This window comes from Ursus americanus, chromosome 4 (genome assembly GCF_024610735.1).
Source record: "Ursus americanus isolate L20-20 chromosome 4, mUrsAme1.1.p, whole genome shotgun sequence".
NCBI classification, from domain to species: Eukaryota; Metazoa; Chordata; class Mammalia; order Carnivora; family Ursidae; genus Ursus; species Ursus americanus.
The window spans coordinates 7,493,006-7,513,927 of record NC_142130.1 but is presented as its reverse complement, the minus strand read 5'-3'; the positions used below and the strand labels follow the sequence as shown (position 1 = coordinate 7,513,927).

Below are 20,922 nucleotides of genomic sequence, written 5' to 3'. Positions count from 1 at the left end.
TCACACTTAAAAAAAATGTATTTATTGAATCACACAAAGAAATTAAGAAAATGATTACCAATTATCTTGGCAAGGATTCCTTAATTAATTGCCAGCACTAATACCATGTTATCTTCTGCATATTAAAACAATACGACTTCTATTAAAAACTATTCATTAAAGATTCATTCATTCCTTATTGCATCCTGCTGTTTCATATCTTATGTAGCTAAAGGGTTGCTTCCCAGAATATGAGGTACTGCTGTGCAAAGAAGCAACAGCAACTACAGAATTTATGTTGAGATGTTACACTTCTGAATGTTCCTTCTAAAGTATCATACGGATGCTACTTATAAAAGTGAATAGAACTAATGTATGGAGGTCTAGTGTTTATGTGCATGTGTGTCTGTCTCTGTATGTCTGTGTGTATACAGAAGCATTTAAACTCTAAGATGTTAGATTAAAAGCATTTTAAAAATTAAAAAACTCTAAAATGTTAATATTTCCTGCAAGTATTCTACTCTCTTAGGAATACTAAGCACCAGAACTGTCCTTCTTATGGAAGAGTAGTAAGCTGACAACAACAAGGGCTTGTTAGAATGAGAAATTTGTTATACCTTCCGAAAGTAACTTGCCTATATTCCTCTCATACAGTTATAGCAATGGTTCTCAAAGAGGAGCAATTTTGCTTCCCAGGGCACTTTTGGCAAATACTCAGAGACTTTTTAAAAAAGATTTATTGATTCATTTTAGAAAGAGAGAGAGAGCACAAGTCGGGGGTGAGGGGTGGGACAAAGGAAGAGGGAGAGAGAGAATCTTAAGCAGACTGTCCGCAGAGTGCAAAGCCCAACATGGGGCTGAATCCCATGACCCATGAGATCATGACCTAAGCAGAAACCAAGCTGGATGCTCAACCTACTGAGCTACCCAGGCACCCCAAATATTTGGAGACAATTTAATTAAGTCTTCACAACTGGGGGGAAAGGACTACTGGCATTCAGTACACAGAAGCCAGGCTATCCTATAATGCAGAGGACAGTCCCCCACAACAAAGAATTATGTGGCCAAAAAATGTCAATTTTGCCACTGTTGAGAAACACTGATTTATAGAGAAAATAGTGGATTTCTGCTACCAGTAGCCACTGTTGCTGTTAGCCAGCTCAGTTGTAGCTGTGACAGAATTTAAGTTGGTACTTAGGTAATGCTACTAAGATAATTAGAATGTAGCGATTCTTTTCTACATTTCTCCCCATAAATGAGCCAAATAAGGGATGGAGTAATTAGCTAAGAATTTCCATAATTGCCACTTAATGCCCCCCACCATCAACCTCTCCTCCAACACACCCCTTAATGCTAAGAATGGCTAACATTTTATTAAGTTAAAAAGAATAAGATCCTATGTCTCTGACATATTTGAATCGAAGCCAAGGAGACAAAACCAAACCTTAGTCTGCAACCTCCCTTGGGATATCTTCGCTCATTTTAATACTTGTTCAGTCAGCTGTCTGCGTGAATGACAAGGTTTTTATCTCTAATGTGAGTGGCTTTGAAGGCTACTCGCATTATCCATTCCTCAGCAATTGCTGCTGAAACCACAACGTAGCAAACTGATAATTAAATCCAGCTGCCTCTACTATGAATTCAATCATATCAACATTAGCAGCAATCTTGGTGGTTGTTGGTGGGTTTCTTTTTCAATTTCTAGACAACATAATTAACTTCACTAGCCTTCTTACATTAAACAAAACTCAGAGCTAAAGAATACTATGAATTAAACTACTATAAATACTATTCGTGCAGAGGAACGCAGTTAGATCATCAGGATACTGAAATGGTGCCAATGCATTGCTAATTTGGGTCTAGCCATTTGACCTAATACACATTAATATTATGTTTTATCTATAGGCTTAGTTTCAGATTTCAATTACAAAAGCTCATGTTAACCGACAATTTACTACTCATGAGATTTTAACTCCAGTACATGTAAACAAGTCATAGTTCACAATGCAAAAAAGCCAACTTGTCGAACACTGAAATGTACCCACTAAAACAGTATCAAAGTGCTTTTTTATTATTTGAACTATTAACGCAAAAGAAATATGTTTTAATTAACTTTAAATAATCTGTCACATAAGAGAATACTACGAAAAATTATATGCCAAAAAATTGGACAACCTGGAAGAGATGGATAAATTCCTAGAAATACACAATCTTCCAAAACTGAATCAGGAAGCAATAGAAAATCTGAATAGACTAATAATAATTAGTAACAAAATTGGAACAGTATCAAAATCAAAATCAAAAACTCCCAACAAACAAAAGTCCAGGACCAGATGGATTCACAGGTGAATTCTAACAAGTATTTAAGGAAGAGTTAATATCTATGCTCCTCAAACTATTCCAGAAAAATAGAAGAGAAATAAAAGCTTCTAATTCATTCTATGAGGCCACAGTTACCCTAACACCAAAACCGGACAAAGATGCCACAAAAAAAGAAAACAATAGTCCAATATCCCTGAAGAACATAAATGCAAAAATCCTCAACAAAATATTAGCAAACCACATTCAACAATATATCAAAAGGATCATTCACCACAATCGAGTGGGATTTATTGCAGTGATGCAAGAATGGTTAAATATTTACAAACCAGTCAACGTGATACACCACATCAACAAAACAAAAGATATAAAACGTATGGTCATCTCAATAGACACAGAAAAGGCATCTGACAAAATTCAACATCTATTCATAATAAAAACTCTTAACAAAGTACGTTTAGAGGGAACACACCTCAACATAATACAGGCCATCTACAAAAAAACAACATCATACTCAATGATGAAAAACTGAGAACTTTTCCTTTAAGATCAGGAACAAGACAAGGATGGCTGCTCTTGCCACTTTTATTCAACATAGTACTGGAAGTGTTTGCCATACCAGTCAGACAAGAAAAAGAAATAAAATGTATCCAAATTGGTAAGGAAGAAGTTAAACTGTCACTATTAGCAGATGGCATCATACTACATAGAAAACCCTAAAGACTCCATAAAAAAACTCTTAGAAGTAATAAATGAATTCAGTAGAGTTGCAGGACACAAAATTAATTCATAGAAATCAGTCCTGTTTCTATAGACTAATAACAAAGTAGCAGAAAGAAACATTAAGAAAACAATCTTATTTATAATTGCACCAAAAAGAATAAAATACCTAGAAATAAACTTAACCAAGGAAGTGAAAGACCTGTATTCTGAAAACTATAAAACACTGATAAAAGAAATTAAAGATGACACAAATGAAAAGATATTCCATGCTCATGGATTGGAAGAATTAATATTGTTAAAATGTCCATACTACCCAAAGCAATCTACAGATTCAACGCAATCGCTACTGACAGCATTTTTCACAGAATGCAAACAAATAATGCTAAAATTTGCATGGAACCAAAGAAGACCCCAATTGGACAAAGTAATGTTGAGAAAGAAGAACAAACCTGGAGGTACCACTATCCCAGATTTCAAAATACACTACAAACCTGTAGTAATCAAAACAGTGTGGTACAGGCACAGAAATAGACACATAGATCATTAGAACAGAATAGAGAGCTCAGAAATAAACCCACACTTGCATGGTCAATTAACCTATCATAAAGGAAGCAAGAATATACAATGAGGAAAAAAGTCTCTTCAATAAATGCGGCTGGGAAAACTAGACAGCCATGTGCAAAAAAATGAAACTGGGCCATTTTCCAACACCATACACAAAAATAAACTCAAAATGGACTGAAGATCTAAATGTGAGACATGAAACCATAAAACACCTAGAAGAAAACATAGGCAATAATTTCTTTGACATTCACTGTCACAATATTTTTCTAGATATAGCTCTTCAGGCAAGGGAAATAAAAGCAAAATTAAACTATTGGAACTGCATCAAAATAAAAAGTTTTTGCACAGCGAAAGAAATCGTTGACAAAACAAAAGGCAACCTACTGAATGGGGGAAGATATTTGCAAATAATATATCTAATACAGGGTTAATATATCCAAAACATATAAAGAACTTAAATAACTCAACACCAAAACAAAACAAAACAAAACAAAACAAAACAAAAACCCAAACAAGCCAATTAAAAAGTCTACTCAGAGGAGCTGAATAGACATTTTTCCAAAGAAAACATACAGATGGCCAACAGACTCATGAGAAGATGCTCAACATCACTAATCGTCAGGGAAATGCAAATCAAAACCACAATGAGATATCACATTATACCTGTCAGAATGGCTAGAATCAAAAAGACAAGACATAGCAAGTATTGGTGAGGGTGTGGAGAAAAAAGAATTCTTGTTTCACAGTTGGTGGGAATGTAAATTGGGACAGTCACTATGGAAAACAGTGTATGAAGGTACAGAAATACAATATGATCCAGTAATTCCACCACAGGGTATTTACTCAGAGAAAATAAAAAGACTAATTTGAAAAGATGTATATACCTGTATGCTTATTGCAGGATTCTTGACAATAGTCAAGTTATGGAAGCAACCCAAAACCCAAGTGCCCAGTGACAGATGAATGGATAAAGACGTGAGATAGATATATAGAGATTAGATAGATAGATAGATAGATAGATAGATAGATAGATAGATAGATAGATAGATACACACATATACACACATGTAAGATATATATATATATATACGTATATATACACGCACAGTGGAATATTACTCAGCTACAGTAAAGGGTGAGATCTTGTCATTTGTGACAAAATGGGTAGACCTAGAGGGCATTAAGCCAAATGAAATAAGTGAGAGAGAGAAAGACAAATACCATACAATTTCACTTACACGTGGAATCTAAAAAACAAAACAAAGGAATAAACAAAAAGCAGAAAGAGACCCATAACAGACCCATAAATACAAAGAACAAACTAACAGTTGAGGAAGGGGGAGTGGTGGAAGGCTGAGAAAGGTTGAATCATCTTCCTAAGGTTTGACAGCTAATAAGCATAAAGGCAGGAGCTCTGCCAAACTTTGGGTCCCCTTCCCTAGCAAGGTACATCTTGGGGCTGGTGGCTTCATCTACTCCCTCCCACTCCCCGGCAAAGGATTATCACAGTACTCCTCCTTACTTGGTCACAGAGTAGCTGAGGGATAAATCATGCCCTCTTGCCTTTCTGTTGTTGTTGTTGGGGTGTTTTTTTTTTTGTTTTTTGTTTTTTTGTAATCTGATAATCTATACCACATTTGGATTTGAAAATGGTACTACATTAAGATTAAAAGTAAAGTGGATACTATTTAGAATTCTTTGAGAATGAAGCATTCTAAGTTTTTAAAAAAAAGGATTTCTAAATAGCTAAAGTCTAAACTTTCAGACCCTAAATATAATGTTTTAATAGAAATACTTCTAAAATATACCATGAATCTTTTCTCTTACATGTAAGACACTGAGTGAACATTGGGTAATATCTTCACTACTCAGGCCCGTCATTGGGTCATTAATTACTCATTGTGTTCAGCATGTGCTTGTAAATAGAGATGCACATATAGTTTGTCCTGTTGTCCTGTGAAGATAACCAGGCCTAGAAAAAGTCCAGTCAATCAGGAGACTTTATGATTGTCCTGTCCCTTTCACATAAAGGCAAAGGAAAATGTACCTGGCCAAACACTGCAGTACATCTGCCTTCCTGCCAGATCAGTGATGATGGCAATGAAGATGATGATGATGGCAATGACATGAACCATGACAACGACAACGATGATGACGGTAGCATTTATTGGGTGCTTGATACATGTCAAAAACAGTATCAAGTAATTTATACAAATTTTCTCATTTAATCATTCAATAATTTTATCAGGTAAGAACTGTTTCTCTTTTTCCATTTTACAGATAAAGAAACTAAGTTACAGAGGGAGTAAATAACTCTCCTCAAGTCATCACGAAACCTGCAGAACTCATTAAAAACTCATACAGTCTAATGCCAGGACACTGTTTTAACCACTACACTCTATTGCCTCAAATTAAAGAATAAAGCAGTCTTCATACGGGATACTCACCTTCCAGAAAGTAATTACCTTATTCACTGTGCCTTCTGTTCACCATCACTCAGAGTAGCAAAGAACATTAGCTAATGTTGATTAGCTAATGAAGCCAATCAAAGACAAGCCCTCTGGGGCTTGTACTCACCTGGAGAGACATACAGCATAGTGGTGAAGAGTTTGGACTCTGGAGCCAGGCTGTCTTTGCATCTAGGCTTTTCTACTTACTAGCTGTGTGATCTTGGGCAAGTTACATAAATGTTCTGTGCTTTAGTTTTAAGAAGTGATACCAAGTATTTACTTCATTATGACACTACAAGGATTAAATAACTAATTTACATGCAAAGTGCTTTAAATAGTGTCTGGAAAATATTAAGAGCTCAAGAAACAAGTTATTAGTGTCTCATATACACTAATGTTGTGGAAAACACTCTGTGATTTAAAAAATTTGTGCAATAATATTACAGGGATAGTTTTCTCCATCATATTCAGCAACTGGAAAATCCATCATAACAGAAGGAAATCAGAACACACCTTTACAGGTATTCCAGGAAGCTTACACTTGGAGTCAAGCAACCTGAGATCAAGTATCAGCTCTGTCACTTAACCAGAATCACAATCATCACTCAGATGTGCCAGAAGATGCTGAGATTTTCCATGAGTTTGCCCTCACATCTTGGGGCACATGTGCCTACGTAGAAACCAGTGAATGACTTACAATGTTCAGCAAATGAGCATTGACTCTGTTCATTATTTTGTTCCCAGCATTTTGTATTAACATGCCCATTGTTCAGAATAATTAATGAAATAAAAAAAATTAGATCATTTTATTTCGGTGCTAAAACTTTGACTTCAACTATCTATAAAAATTTTACCAAAATTAGTTACATAATTTTTTGAGTTGTCATACAAAATACAATAAAGATAGTCACAAATAAACCATAAACTTTTCAGTGTCAAGTGTATAACCGAGAGAAAAGCAAAGGCATGTAAGACGTGATCTCAGGCTTAAAGAGTTTATATCTAGTTGAAAGAACAAGACTCAGACCACAAATAGATTACTGACCCCAGAAGGGGGAAAGGCCAAATAACTGACAGACATGCAAATGTTATAAGATTGAAGAGGAAAGAAAAATAAAAGTGAGTTGGTGAAATCAAAGTGGATTTTATAGAAATATTGGGACTAAGGCTTGAAAAACTTGCAACCTGTAAACTTGGACTCATTCTCTAATCCTAAAAAGAAATTTCCTTTCAATATGATGACTCCTGTTGAGAGTGTCTTTGTGGAATTGTGTGTTCAGAAGGATTCTGAAGCCGAACGTGGACTCAATGGAAAAGAATTCTATAATTGGTATTAACATCTGCTACTGGGAGAAGAGAACCCACCTCTACCCTTTCTGACCAACTCTGCTTCCTTCCCACACTGCTCCCTACTCTCCTGTTGCTCCTTTGGAGCCACTAGTTACTGAACTATCTCCCTCTTCTCTTCCTTTTTTCTCAGCTTCTCTCATTCTTCTTGGCTTTCCAGAAAAGATAACAAAGCTATCTTTTTTTTTTTTCTGGTTAGTGAACCAACTAAACACCATGTCCCATTCAATCCTGAAACTTCAGATGTTCTCAATCTTTAGCAACCAGTCACTTCGGTTTTGCAATTGGAGAACCCAAATGTTTATCATTGTGATCACCAGCACATCAACTACTTAGGTTTAGTTAGGATGGGTTCTTGACATGATGAGAAGAGCATGAAGAGCATGAAGGTTGCAGGTTAACATTTTGCCCCCAAAAAAATTATCTACAAGATATGCCACCTTGCTGGTCTATTCAGTCTGCATTTCTTTTTCCTGCTCTTTCATGCATTCTGCTCAACAGCTTCTAGTAGTCTCTTGAAATGCATTTGTGTATTTATCCGCATTCATCTCTGAATGCATCTTAGACCCCTAACACGTTTTCATCCAAGCACTGCATGTTATATCTGTCTGTTTCTTGGCTCCTCAACACCTGGTATGAACCAGATTATACTAATTGTCAAAGAATTCTTTACTAAAGCCCATCTACAATGCAGCAGGGCATGCCAAATTTCTGAGGTCCATAAAACTGAGGTATTGATGTTCTGTATATAAGTGATGGTTAGTGTTTTCATAAATTCATATAAGTGCTTCAAAGCAGTGTTTGTTGTATCTAGTTAATGCTGGTATTTGTTGGATACCTAAAAATAACAAAAATAGGCACCATTTATTGGGTACTTACTATCTGCCAAGTACTGAAGTGATTACTCCCCAACCATTAGCTTACTTAATCATCTCAACAACTCTGAAACTAGACATTATTGCCTCCATTTTACAGATGGGAACAAAGTAGAAACAATTCAAAAAGTGTGAAATCCCTTGGAGTGCTTTTGTAAGTCACAGATTTCCTAGACTCATTTAAATGAAATCACATTATAAATCACATTATAAATATGCCCTGCATGTTTATTTCACGCTTATCCTACCATGTTCAGATTTACAGATTAAAAAATAGCAGCTCTCTCCCTTTGAAAATATATATTTTATTCAGTGCTACCTGTTGAGATACAAAGGATGGAACTGCCATGCATTTCAGGCAGATTTCCCAGAAAAGGGGTTTGATTTTCATGTCCTCAGTCCTCTCATGACCAAAGAAGCCCAACAAATTGCAGGGCAGTCTCAGATGCTTCCGGGCCATGCTAAAGGCTTCTCTTTAGCTGAAACACACTGACCCGGACCATGGTTGAAACTGTGACCCATCGCTTCATTAGTACTGGCTTCTAACTGCTCTAAGTGTCCCAGACAAATTTACATAATGACATGGCTACAGAATGCATACTTAAAAAGCCTTCAAAGAAAACAGTTTACTCTCTATAAACATCAGTTTTCACACCTCAAAACCATTTCCTAAACCCTTTATTCCAAATAGAAATTGCTTGAAAAATGTATACAGGACATTTAAGTGGCTCTTGTTGAGGCTTGCAATGGGATGTTTATGCCTATTTATAAACTTCTGCCATCAGAAATCTTGGTGCCACTATGGTATCTCACTCAGTCTGTCTCTTCCATTTTGATGAGGAGGAAAATGCAAACTACTCTCTTCTCTGCTCCCCTTTCACAAGGTTAGCTAGCACTTTGAGCCAGTAGCAATTGAAAGCTAGTAGCTAGAAAGTAATTTACTTCTTTGAGGCTCACTCTTCAGAGCCAGTACAATCTGAGCACATTTTTGCACCAAAGACATTAAGGGAGAATTCCTTTTCAAGTGGTTATTCTTGAATTCATTTACTTTTGACACACACAATGAAATCCCAATTCTCCTGCAGGCTGCAGGGCCTTTGTTTGCTGTTTTGTGCCGTCTATCTCCTTGCATCTTTGAATGAACAGCTGCAGAATTTCAGAAACTTGTGAGTGCTTCCTCAAGATGGACTATTACTGCCAGAACTTAGCCAGCTAATGATTTTTCAATCACCATTTTCCTGTTTCCTTTTTCAAAAGAGTGAAAAGTGACGAAGAGGGGCACCTGGGTGGCACAGCGGTTAAGCATCTGCCTTCGGCTCAGGGCGTGATCCTGGCATTGTGGGATTGAGCCCCACATCAGGCTCCTCCACTAGGAGCCTGCTTCTTCCTCTCCCACTCCCCTTGCTTGTGTTCCCTCTCTCGCTGGCTATCTCTATCTCTGTCGAATAAATAAATAAAATCTTTAAAAAAAAACTGACGAAGATACTCATTTTTAAACAGACTCCATGCATTTGAATCTGTGGCAAGTGCACTTTCAAGTTACAAAACTATTTCTGATAAGTGGCACTAACTATGATTGATAATGTGATTAAAAAAAAAACCCTAAAACAGCTCTTCAAATCTTTAGAAGATATTCCTGTTGGCTAGGGATCATTTTAAAAGCCAGAGGCAAGAGAAAAGGTGAATTTGCATTGCCCAGTTAAACTATAGGGTCTCTAACAAGATGGATGACAAGAGCTCTGTGGAACGCAGTGATGTCAACCACAAACACGAATTCACAGAAGCATCACGTCTAAGCAATATAATGACGTTAGGATGAGATCATGTGCTCGCTGTTTGAGTCCCCATCACCCACATGTACACTGATTTTGAACTATTTATTTAATTGCTCTTTGCCTGCATCTCCTCATCTCTCAAATACGGATGATCATAAAATGCTTCTTTCGGGGATGCCTGGATAGCTCAGTTGGTCAAGCATCTGCCTTCGGCTTAGGTCATGGTCCCAGGGTCCTGGGATCGAGCCCTGCATTGGTCTCCCTGCCTGCTTCTCCCTCTGCCTGCCATTCCCCCTGCTTGTGCTCTCTCTCTCTCTCTCTCTATCTCTCTGACAAATAAATAAATAAAATCTTCTTTTAAAAATGCTTCTTTCACAGGACTGCTTAAGGAGTACATGTGCTAAGATCTCATAGTCTCTTCTGTTTTGATGAGGAGAAAAACATAAACTATTATACTCTCTTCTAAAATACTATTGTATGGCACATAGTAAATGCCAAATATGTTTTAATTTCTGAAATTTTTGAAATTGAAGGTCACCCAGAGATTTAAATTAAAGTGAACTATAGCTGTGGACTGGCTCTATTATATCCCATCTTGTGCTTATGCCTAGTACCCATCCATTTCAATACAGAAAATATAAAGCCACTCAGCATGGTTAATCAGTCCTCTTGCAACTGCGACCAGCCTGGAGAAATACCTTTGAAGAACTACAAAAAAAAAATTGGCAGACTTTTTTCCTTTCTTATCTTTGGCTTTTTTCAAATAAATCTCTTTCAGTGCATCCTTTTCATTTCAAATGTTTTACCTTCAAAATACATCTGTTTCCTTCCTGTTCTCAAATATAAAATATATTTGCAGTACTGGATAAGTCATGTTTCATGATAAAGCATATAACAAAGCTAGAAGACGTCTGCTGTCTCAACTGGTATCTTAATTCTTTAGAGAATCTGAATAATTATAATCTCAGTCTTCAACATTCATATCTTAACCTGAAAAATGTCAGCAAATACAACAATAATGTCATTATGTCATAGGAATTGATAAAAATACTTTACAGAAATTTGGTATGGATTTACATTGCCGGCAGTACTAGCAAGTGTTTTATACTTATACCTCTTTGAGGAAAAGCCTCCTCAAAGGGCAGAACTAAAGATAAAAGGTGCCACTAGGGCAGCCTAGAAGAGATGCTTTCCAAAAATTTATGCCCATGGATATGGACATGCACATTCAATACATGCAGGCATTTGTGAGCAGCTATCAAGCAGGGGCATCTGGTAGATCAATCCTCCCAACCCTAGTCAAGCCAGCACAGGAAATGAAAATGTCTCCCCAAATACCAGTGTGCCAGGAGACATAACGAGAAAGAGGCAGATCTAGACTATGAGACCACAACATCAAAGGCAAATTTATACTAAGAAGATTAGGTAGACAGATTTGCATCCAGCTAGTTTCAGTCTGAAAGAAGCCAATGTGGAAAAAGATTTCATTTCCAAATGTCCATTACAATTTCATCTAAGTACCAAGATCACCTCTAGAGAAATACAAAAGAAGCATAAGCCATAAATGCATATTTTTCTCTTTTAACCCAACCGTTTCACTCTGAAATCAGTAAAGAAAAATAGGGCAAGCATCTGAGATCCTCACTCACATATATTCAATAAATAAATATACACTGAGTTCCTACAGTGGGAGAGGAATTATCCAGAATTATTGTTTTGTGATCCACCCGATCTACATTTTAAAACTTAGTTATATTCTGCTTAAGTGTTTACAGGCAAAAGGGAGATCAGATTTATTTATTTTTTAAAAAAGATTCTGGCTTGAAACTATCTATCATAACTGCTGTGCACCTGTAAGAGTTGTGAAAATAGATTAATTCAATGCACAGTAAATTTACAACTGGTGGGCATTAGGAATTAGGCAAAGGAAGCAGGTCAAGGGGTGTGAGACTGCTAACACAGGGGAGTCGTACTTGAGACAGTCATAAGAATGCTTCTGCAATCCTCTGAGTTACTGAAGCCAAGCACATGGTGTCAAAAAAGGCTCTCTCTCCCTGAGAGAGGAAAAAAAAAAACCTTGCAGAGTAGACAAAGACACAAGAGAATGAAATTGGAAGTCTTCCGATGGCAAATTATTAATACCTTCTCTTTGAGAAATTGCAAGCAGGCAGAAAAAGGTCTAACCTGAAGAGGAGGATCAAAGATGGAAATAAAAGCTTTGATGCCCAAGTTGCTCTGCAGCCTCAAAGCACTGTGGAGCCAGGAGTGCAGCCAGGAAGATTGTTAACTCCAAAAAAATGTGGAATGAATTGGTTACTTAATCCCTGGGAGGATACAGGAGTGGGATTAGTAAGTGATTAGCTGCTTCTGAAATTTAGTGATGTCATTTAATTTGAAGCTAGGTATTTATATTTCTTTAGATTTGGCTCTAGAGTTTTTACATCTTTAAAAATATATGCCAATGGTGGTGATTAGTTGATATGAATGTTTTATTTGAATAAAAAGTTTATTTCTCGAAAGAGAACATTATTGATTGGGTCATGTGGTATAAAGTGAGATGAAGCTACCTATCCTGGAAAAGCTCCACTGGGGCTGATCAGACAGCCACAGCCTTGCTGTACCGTTCATCCTGAGATGAGGACCCAAACTGCTGGCATAATGACTCAAAGAAAAAGAAACCGCCTTTCAAATCTAATTTTGCAGACTCAAACATAAAGTCACACGGCAAGGTAAATTTCTGATCACTCCGTTAATTTACACATTCAATATGCACATTTAAAGCTCAGTTTGTTTCGGGCCCCTTGCTGGGAGCCAGATACAAAGATGCGAAGGTTCAGTCCTGGCCTCAAAAGTGCCACTTAGAGCGCACAGAACCTCAGACTTTGATTTTCCCTCCCGAGTCGGCGTCACTTTGCATCTCCTTTATGCCAACTGCACCACATGGTCTTTCATAATCTAGTTCTGTATCTTCAGCAAGAGGAAACTTTCTACTTCCCTGGCTAAAAGTTATTCCCTTTTTCACTAAAAAAAAAAAAAAAAAAAAATTGAGAAAAAAATAGAGTTGGGCTCAAGGTCATGCCACTAGATAAATAAACAACAAACAGAAGAAATCATCATTTTAATAAAGCCTCTGGAACTGGATCTCATGCATTTTCTTTTTGCTGAGCAAAACTGTATTACTTGGCAAAGGGCACACATGCGTTCTCTTTGTTAATGATCAGATATCAAAAGACTGCCTTTAAAGTGAAGGCCTATTTAGAATCACAATATTGAGTCTCACCTACTGATTCCCAGATGGTTCCCACAGATCACATTTTACAACAGAGAGAAGCTGAAGCCTGATGTAGTTTAAAGCACAAAGAAATCTCCGGAAAGTCTGTTTTCTGTCTAACCTTCGTTCTTCCAGGACTCAACAGGGCCAGGATAGGAGATACTGTATTTCTACAGAACAAGGTAGGGAAGTCAGAAAATACCTTTTTAAACAAAGAGGGAATATTTTCAGTATTGTGACAGTAGACCTTTGGGTATAATGGGGACCACCTTTCCTGATTTTTGAAATGCTGTATGCTTGCTGTTGCCATTATTTTTCTTGAACGTAATCTTTACTCTCCCACTATAGTAAAATACAATTGATCCAGAATAGTTGAAGACAGTTCTCATTCTCTGAACAATTTGATTACCTTAAGGTCACATACATTTTAAAAGGATTTCAAAATATTTAAAAAGGCAATGAAACATTTATTACTAGCTTATGCCAAACAAAATATTGTTTCAAGCTTCAAAGGGCACTTAACCATTTTTCTTATCCACCAAGAAAATTTCTTAGCCATTTGGGAACATTTCACTTTTGTGGTCAAAAGATCTGCTACAAAAAAACAAAACAAAACAAAACAAAAAAACCTGCTACAAATGTCTGGTACAATGATTTGTTGAATGAATGAATGAATGAATGAATGCATGGATGAGTGAATGATATATAACATCTCCAACAGAGCAGCAGAGCTAGCCTTTAAGTACCATCATGTCAGTGACTTCATTAAACTTCAATTTTTTTTTCAGTTCAGGCAAAATATCAGCTATCATTTCCTGCTTATTAAACTATTAGTCTTGTTCACCTTTAATTTATTACCTAACTTTTCTTGTTAATTGGCTATGAAAGAGCCTTCTTCACCCTAAAGTATATTTACCCTAATGCATTTATAAAAATTTAATCACTGCTTGTAATGAACATTTTTTTCAGCTGACACATGTAAAAAACATGTTTCCTTCTTTAATTGTGACATAGTCATAAAGTAGGACTATCCAAATGAGAAAAGAAACTTGAGAAAGGAAAAAAGACCTTGAATCACATTTTTCAAGATATACTCAATATATTAACTTTTATGTTTCTTACAATAGCATATTAGTCTTAATTTCCATATCCTCCAGTATTAGTATGATTTGCTTCTTTATAATTTTAATATCCGTCTTGCTCACTCCTTTTCTTTTATGTTTTTGCGATGTGGTTTCTTCTACAGGTGTCATCAGCATTTATACACAATTCTCTAAGTTAGCAAAGAAGTTACCATTGAGATTATCCAACATTCAGACCTTCTTTAACCCATTGCTAACCATACATTTATATAGTCAAGGTATTTGAGATTTTCATTGTACTTTTCTTTGTTTCTAGTTAAGTGGAGATTATCACAACTGATATCTTATCTGAGTATTTCCTTCTTGTATATGTGAGTAACTCAAGGCCAACAACCACATGCTTTCTCTATTCTATGAGGGGTACTCTGTCCACAGTGGACATTTACTCACACTAGAACTAAAACAAAAAAAAATATTTCTCTACTAAACTCCAAGTAAATGGAAAAGAAGCCACAACAACTTGTATGTAGACTGGAGGGAACAAACAGTTTTAGTTTTCTCTTCAGGTATTCCTGACATGCTCTTCAGCCAGCTGTAATAAATTCTTGCTTAATTCACAGATTTATTTGACCCTTCTCCAAGGTCAGATGTAACATAAGCATCTCAACATTGCTACAATTGCAGTATCCTGGAGAAGATTATTTGTGATAAATGAAAGCTAAGCAGGGGTCACTAGAACTCACAACAGAACAAAACATATCATCTCTTCTGTCAAGATGGAAAAAATAGCCTTTATTTGAGTTACACAACTAAATCTCCAGTTGTTAAATATTCTTTAGCATTTGTCTTTAAAACTATTACGATAACTTCAACAAATATTCATTCAAAATGCAGGCAGTCTTATAAAATTTCAGGTCTCTTGTACTTTATTCTCCTACTCTCCCACACCCCCCAGTCTCCAGCATTGTTCAGAACTAACAGATTATAAAAATGTTATTTTTGCACTTGCCTTCTGTGGCTTGCCATCTGATTCAATAAAGGGATGAGTTAAGCCATTACTTTCAACCCACTTAGGCAATCCAGACACTATTGTTCTTCAGCAACAACGAGGAAAGCCTTCATCCAGCACCATCCTGCACAATTGGGCAGCCACAGAATGCTACTTAATTGTCCCTGTACCCCATGCTCACTAGCAGAACAAAGATTTCAAAGCACTTTATTTCTGAAGGAGAAAAAAAGTAAAAAGAGACTTTTCCTCTGAAAGAGTTTAGCCAGCTAAAAAGTTAGAGGGAACAGTCCCCACAAGAGATCACCCTCACTTCTGACACCAACTGCAAGTTCAGGGGGTTCCGAAAACCACCCTAATGTGCAATAATTTGTTAGAAGGAATCACAATAATCACTAAAAGCTACTGCATTAAAATCAGCCAAGGAAAGAAGGACATAGGGCAGAGATGGGAAGTACCACAGGTAGAGCTTCCATTGTCCTCTGTGAAATCAGAGCATGTTACTTCCCTGGCATCAGCATGTGACAACATGCGTGGACTGCCGCCAATCAGGGAAGCTCAGCTAGATCCTATGTATAGAGCTTTTACTGAGACTCTACCACACAGATGTGATTGATTGACTGATTGATTGGCAACTTAGTTGATTTCAATCACCAGTTTCCGGCCCCTTTGGGAATGACCCAAAGCAGCTACCAATATTGTTGGTCTTTCTGGTGTGGCAAGAGCCCCAACCTAAGACTATCCAAGTGTGCCCAGCCCTCACCCTAAGTCATATTGTTAGACAACCCAATGACCCAAAGCCCCTATCAGATATGACATTACAAGAGCTGAGAGATTACCTTCCAGAAGCTGAGGTCAAAGGGCAAAACTCTTTTTGCATAAGGTTAAATTCTTTACTGTACATCTTCACTTTCTCATTAGCCTTTGATTTGGGGCATTTATCTCAATGGTAAACATACTGTGGTTGTAACTATGCTCTTAGGCATTCTGAAGGTCAAGGGAGATTTATATAATAAAGTAGAGATTAAGAAAGCTAATTTATAGTGGAATATGTGGATATAAAACAAAACCGTGTCAGAAACACAGACCTTGGCATTATGAGCTTGAAGAAACATAGCAAAAGTTCTTTCCCTCCCTGACAATAATGAAGGAGTGGACTTGCCTGGAAGGCAACAGACACAGCTAGTTCCATCTCTGGGTGGAAAGAGCATGAACAGTCCATTTGGAGGGGTTCCTCAAAGCTCCCCTACAAGATCTCCCCATCTGCTGACTGCCAAGGCTCTGTTACCATGTAGGTTAAGCATTGTGTTTTCACTGTTAAAATACTAGTATGTTAAACCAGTAGTATCCATGCATACTTTAGTTTGAAGTTGTTTGCTGGGAAAAGTAATGGAACTAAATTCTGATGGATGAAAACGAGAAAAGAGAAAAATATGAATTATGAAAACTGCAAGGGGCCCTGAATGGAGAGAGATGAGAAAGAGTTCCTCAACCCCACTCTGCTCTCTCCCTTTCTCAGCCCAGCATAGTACACAGTGTCGTCAAAAGAGAGGCCCTAAGGGCCCGTGGCAAGACCTACTTACCCCCAGGTAGCTGTGTGACAATACCAAAAACACCAGAGTAAAGATCTGGGTTGAAATCCGGGCTCAGCTACTAACAAGCTGTGACTTGGGCATATCAATTAAACTTTCTAAGTCTCTGTCACCTCGATTCTAATTTGAGATTAATGTGAACTCCCTCACAGAGTGGGTGTGAGGCTTAAATGAGATAACATATGGAAAAGCACCTTGTTAAATGTGTTTTTTTTAAACTACTATATAAATATGTTATTATTAGTTGAGCAGATTGGAAAAATAGCTTTTGCATTTTGATTTCCAATTTTGAGATTATATATATATATATATCTATTCCCTCAGAGCAACTGAATTCTACAAAATAATACTTCAAGAATATTATTTTAAAAAATACAAAATATTTCAAGACGGCCCCAGAAAAAAGGTTATATAGACAGATGGGTCTGGAATACACAGGAATCTAGACAGTCTTCTGAGAGCATCACAATATACATTAGCACATTGAAGATTCTGGAGAGTCCTACAAGAATGAACCCAACATAAGGCTATTTGATACAGAATTTTCCAAACGGTTTGGAACAAAGACACTTCCTCTCCTCGAAACACTTCTTAAAATTCAAAGGAAACAGTGATCCGGAGAATAAACTTTGAGAAAAACAGCCCTTTTACATTGCACCTCAGAGGAGGTAGGCTGCTTTAAGATGAAGCTGAACATCTCTTTGCCAACTACTGGCTGCTAGAAACTCATTGAAGTGGATGGTGAACATAGACTTCATATCTTTTATGAGAAGCTTATGGTCACAGAAGTTACTGCAATTTTATATATACATATATAAATGCTCTGGGTGAAGAAGGGAAGGTTCACATGGTCCAAGTCAGTGGCGGTGCTTCCTCCCCCACGAAGCAGGGTATCCACCGGCTGCTGAGTAAGGGGCATTGCAGCTACAGACCAAGGAGGACTGAACAACGAAAGCTCAAATCTCTTCGGGTTGTACTGTGGATACCAATCTCAGTGTTTCCAACTTGGTAAAGTAAGTGCAGAAGGATATTCCTGAACTCACTGATACTACTGTGCCTTGTCTCATGGGGCCCCAAAGAGCTAGCAGAATCCGCAAACTTTTCAATCTCTCTAAAGAAGATGATGTCCACCAGCATGTTATGAGAAAGCCCTTAAACGAAGAAGGTAAGAAACCTAGAACCAAAGTGCCCAAGACAGCATCTTATTACTCCACATGTCCCTCCAACATAAATGTTGGCATACTGCTCTGAAGAAACGGTGTACTAAGAAAAATAAGGAAGAGGCTGCAGAATATACTAAAGTTTCATCCAGGAGAATGAAGGAGGACGAAAAAAACATATTAGCACCAGATTGCCAAGAGTCAGAGGCTGTCCCCTCTGAGAGCTTCTACCTCTAAGTCTGAGTCCAGTCAAAAATGAGATTTTCTAAGAGTAACAAATAAATAAAATAAATTAACAAATAAAAACAAAACAATTAAATAAAATGAAATAACATCAAATCTCAGAACAATATTTTTAGAGAAATACAGTAAAGCAGAATATTCATGTTTAAAAAAATATAATCTGAAAGCATCACGTTCTGCACATCCAGCCTTTTACTATGCTTGACCAGTAAGGAAGAGGGTGCTCTCTGCAGATCTGTTGAGAACAAGGTCTGAATCTATGCAGTTAAATCTCTACCTTCAATATCACCCAGTCTCTCAACTCTCTTGATGATCACTAGTCTCCTCCCTTTGTTTCACCTAGAATTTGATTTTTTGTTTGGCATTATCTTCTCTGGTCTTCTATTTTGTCTCTTTCAGGAAATGCACCCTTAAATCACCATCAAAAAAGCTGTCACCATTTCACGGGGTGACGGTACTGTGCTCTCTGGAGAACACCACTGAGGTCGCAGGCCCTCCAGGTGCTCCCTCCTGTCTCCTATCCCCACCTTCCAAATGCAGGCTCACCCGACTGCCCTGAGAGCAAGAATCTTGGAGAGAGTTTCGTTTTTCTTTAGAAAACATAAAACACCCTAATCACTTACAGGAATTTTAATAATTGATTATCATACCAGTAGTTTCTAACACTGACCAGCCTAAACTCTAACAGAACAGAGTGGAATGCTCCATTCCCTCAATAGCCATTATTGGTAGACTTGTATTATCGATTAAAGAATTGATGTTTTCAAAAATAACTAAGAAATGAAGTTGCACTACCCAAACCAGCTGATGCATCCCCATAGCCTCTGTTGACAGTGATGTTGTTAGGGCATTTCTAGTTCACTATATCTAAATATAAATAAGCCTGAGTAACACACTTCTTAACACACACGCACACACACACACGCACACACACACCATATACTTCAAATTCAAATGCCAAGCAAAAACTCATCTGCGCTATTTTTTTTAAAAAGTGAATCATATTCTGCAGTAGAGCATGTTAACTTTTTTTTATCCAGAATTTCCTTCTTCAAACTATGTTCATTAGGTTCCTTAAGAAAAAGTAGGATTTGAACTTGTAGTGAAAAAACAAAAAGGGACAGTTTTATATTTTACTTTGTACCTACTAGAAAGAGAAGTCTGATATTTAAAAAAAATAAATTGAAAAAAAAAACCAAACCACTTCTGGCAGCAAGAGATGAAAAAGAAGAAATGAGTGCATGCAAGATTTGAGCATTTCAATGATATAACATTCTCTTTTCCTTTGGGTTTTCAGCCTCTTTCTATTGTTTTGTAGTTATATCTTTATGTTTTTGTCTTTTTTTAAGCATAACTAATATACAATATTATATTAGTTTCAAGTGTACAACATTGATTGAACAATTCTATACACTACTCAATGCTCACCATGATAAGTATAGTCACCATCTATCACCATAAAACATTATTACAGTATTATTGATTATATTCCCTAAGTTGTACTTTTCATCTCAATGATTTATTTATTTTAAAACTGGAAGTTGGTACCTCTTAATCCCCTTCATCTATTTCACCCATTCCCACACACACCTTCCCTCTGGCAACCACCAATTTGTTCTCTGTACATAAGAGTCTGCTTTTTGTTTGTTTTGCTTTTTATATTCTACATATACGTTAAATTTTATGGTATTTGTCTTTCTCTGTCTGACTTATTTCACTTACTGTACTGCCTTCTAGGTCTATCCCTGTTGTCGCAAGTTGCAAGACCTAATTTTTTATGGTTGAATAATGTTCCATTGTATACATACACCACTCTTCTTTAACTGTCAGTGGATACTTGGGTTGCTTCCATGTCTTGGCTGTTGGAAATAATGCTGCAATAAACATACAGGTGCATGCATATTTTGAATTAGTGTTTTTGTTTTCTTTTACTAAATACCCAGTACTGGAATTATTGGATCATATGGTATTTCCATTTTTCATTCTTTTTTTAAGATTTTATTTATTTATTTGACAGAGACAGCCAGTGAGAGAGGGAACACAAGCAGGGGGAGTGGGAGACGAAGAAGCAGGCTCCTAGCAGAGGAGCCTGATGTGGGGCTCTATCCCACAACGCTGGGATCACGCCCTGAGCCGAAGGCAGACGCTTAACCGCTGTGCCACCCAGGCGCCCCATCTATTTTTCATTTTTTAAGGAAGCTTCATGCTGTTTTCCACAGTGGCTGTACCAAATTACATTCCCACCAGCAGTGCACGTAGGTTCCCTTTTCTCCACACCATTGCCAACAGTACTATTTGTTGGGGCGCCTGGGTGGCTCAGTCGTTAAGCGTCGCATTCGGCTCAGGGCGTGATCCCAGCGTTCTGGGATCAAGCCCCACATCGGGCTCCTCCGCTGGGAGTCTGCTTCTTCCTCTTCCACTCCCCCTGCTTGTGTTCCCTCTCTCACTGGCTGTCTCTCTGTCAAATAAATAAATAAAATCTTAAAAAAAAAACACTACTATTTCTTGTATTTTTATACTAGCCATTCTGACTTTT

General features: G+C 37.2%; 2 pseudogenes; one reads left to right on the top strand and one right to left on the bottom strand.

Annotated features, from left to right (window-relative positions):
• Positions 1-20,922, bottom strand: part of LOC123786433 (uncharacterized) — a 570,278-nt pseudogene that overhangs the window by 477,545 nt on the left and 71,811 nt on the right.
• Positions 17,667-18,426, top strand: LOC123786366 (small ribosomal subunit protein eS6 pseudogene; annotated as a pseudogene).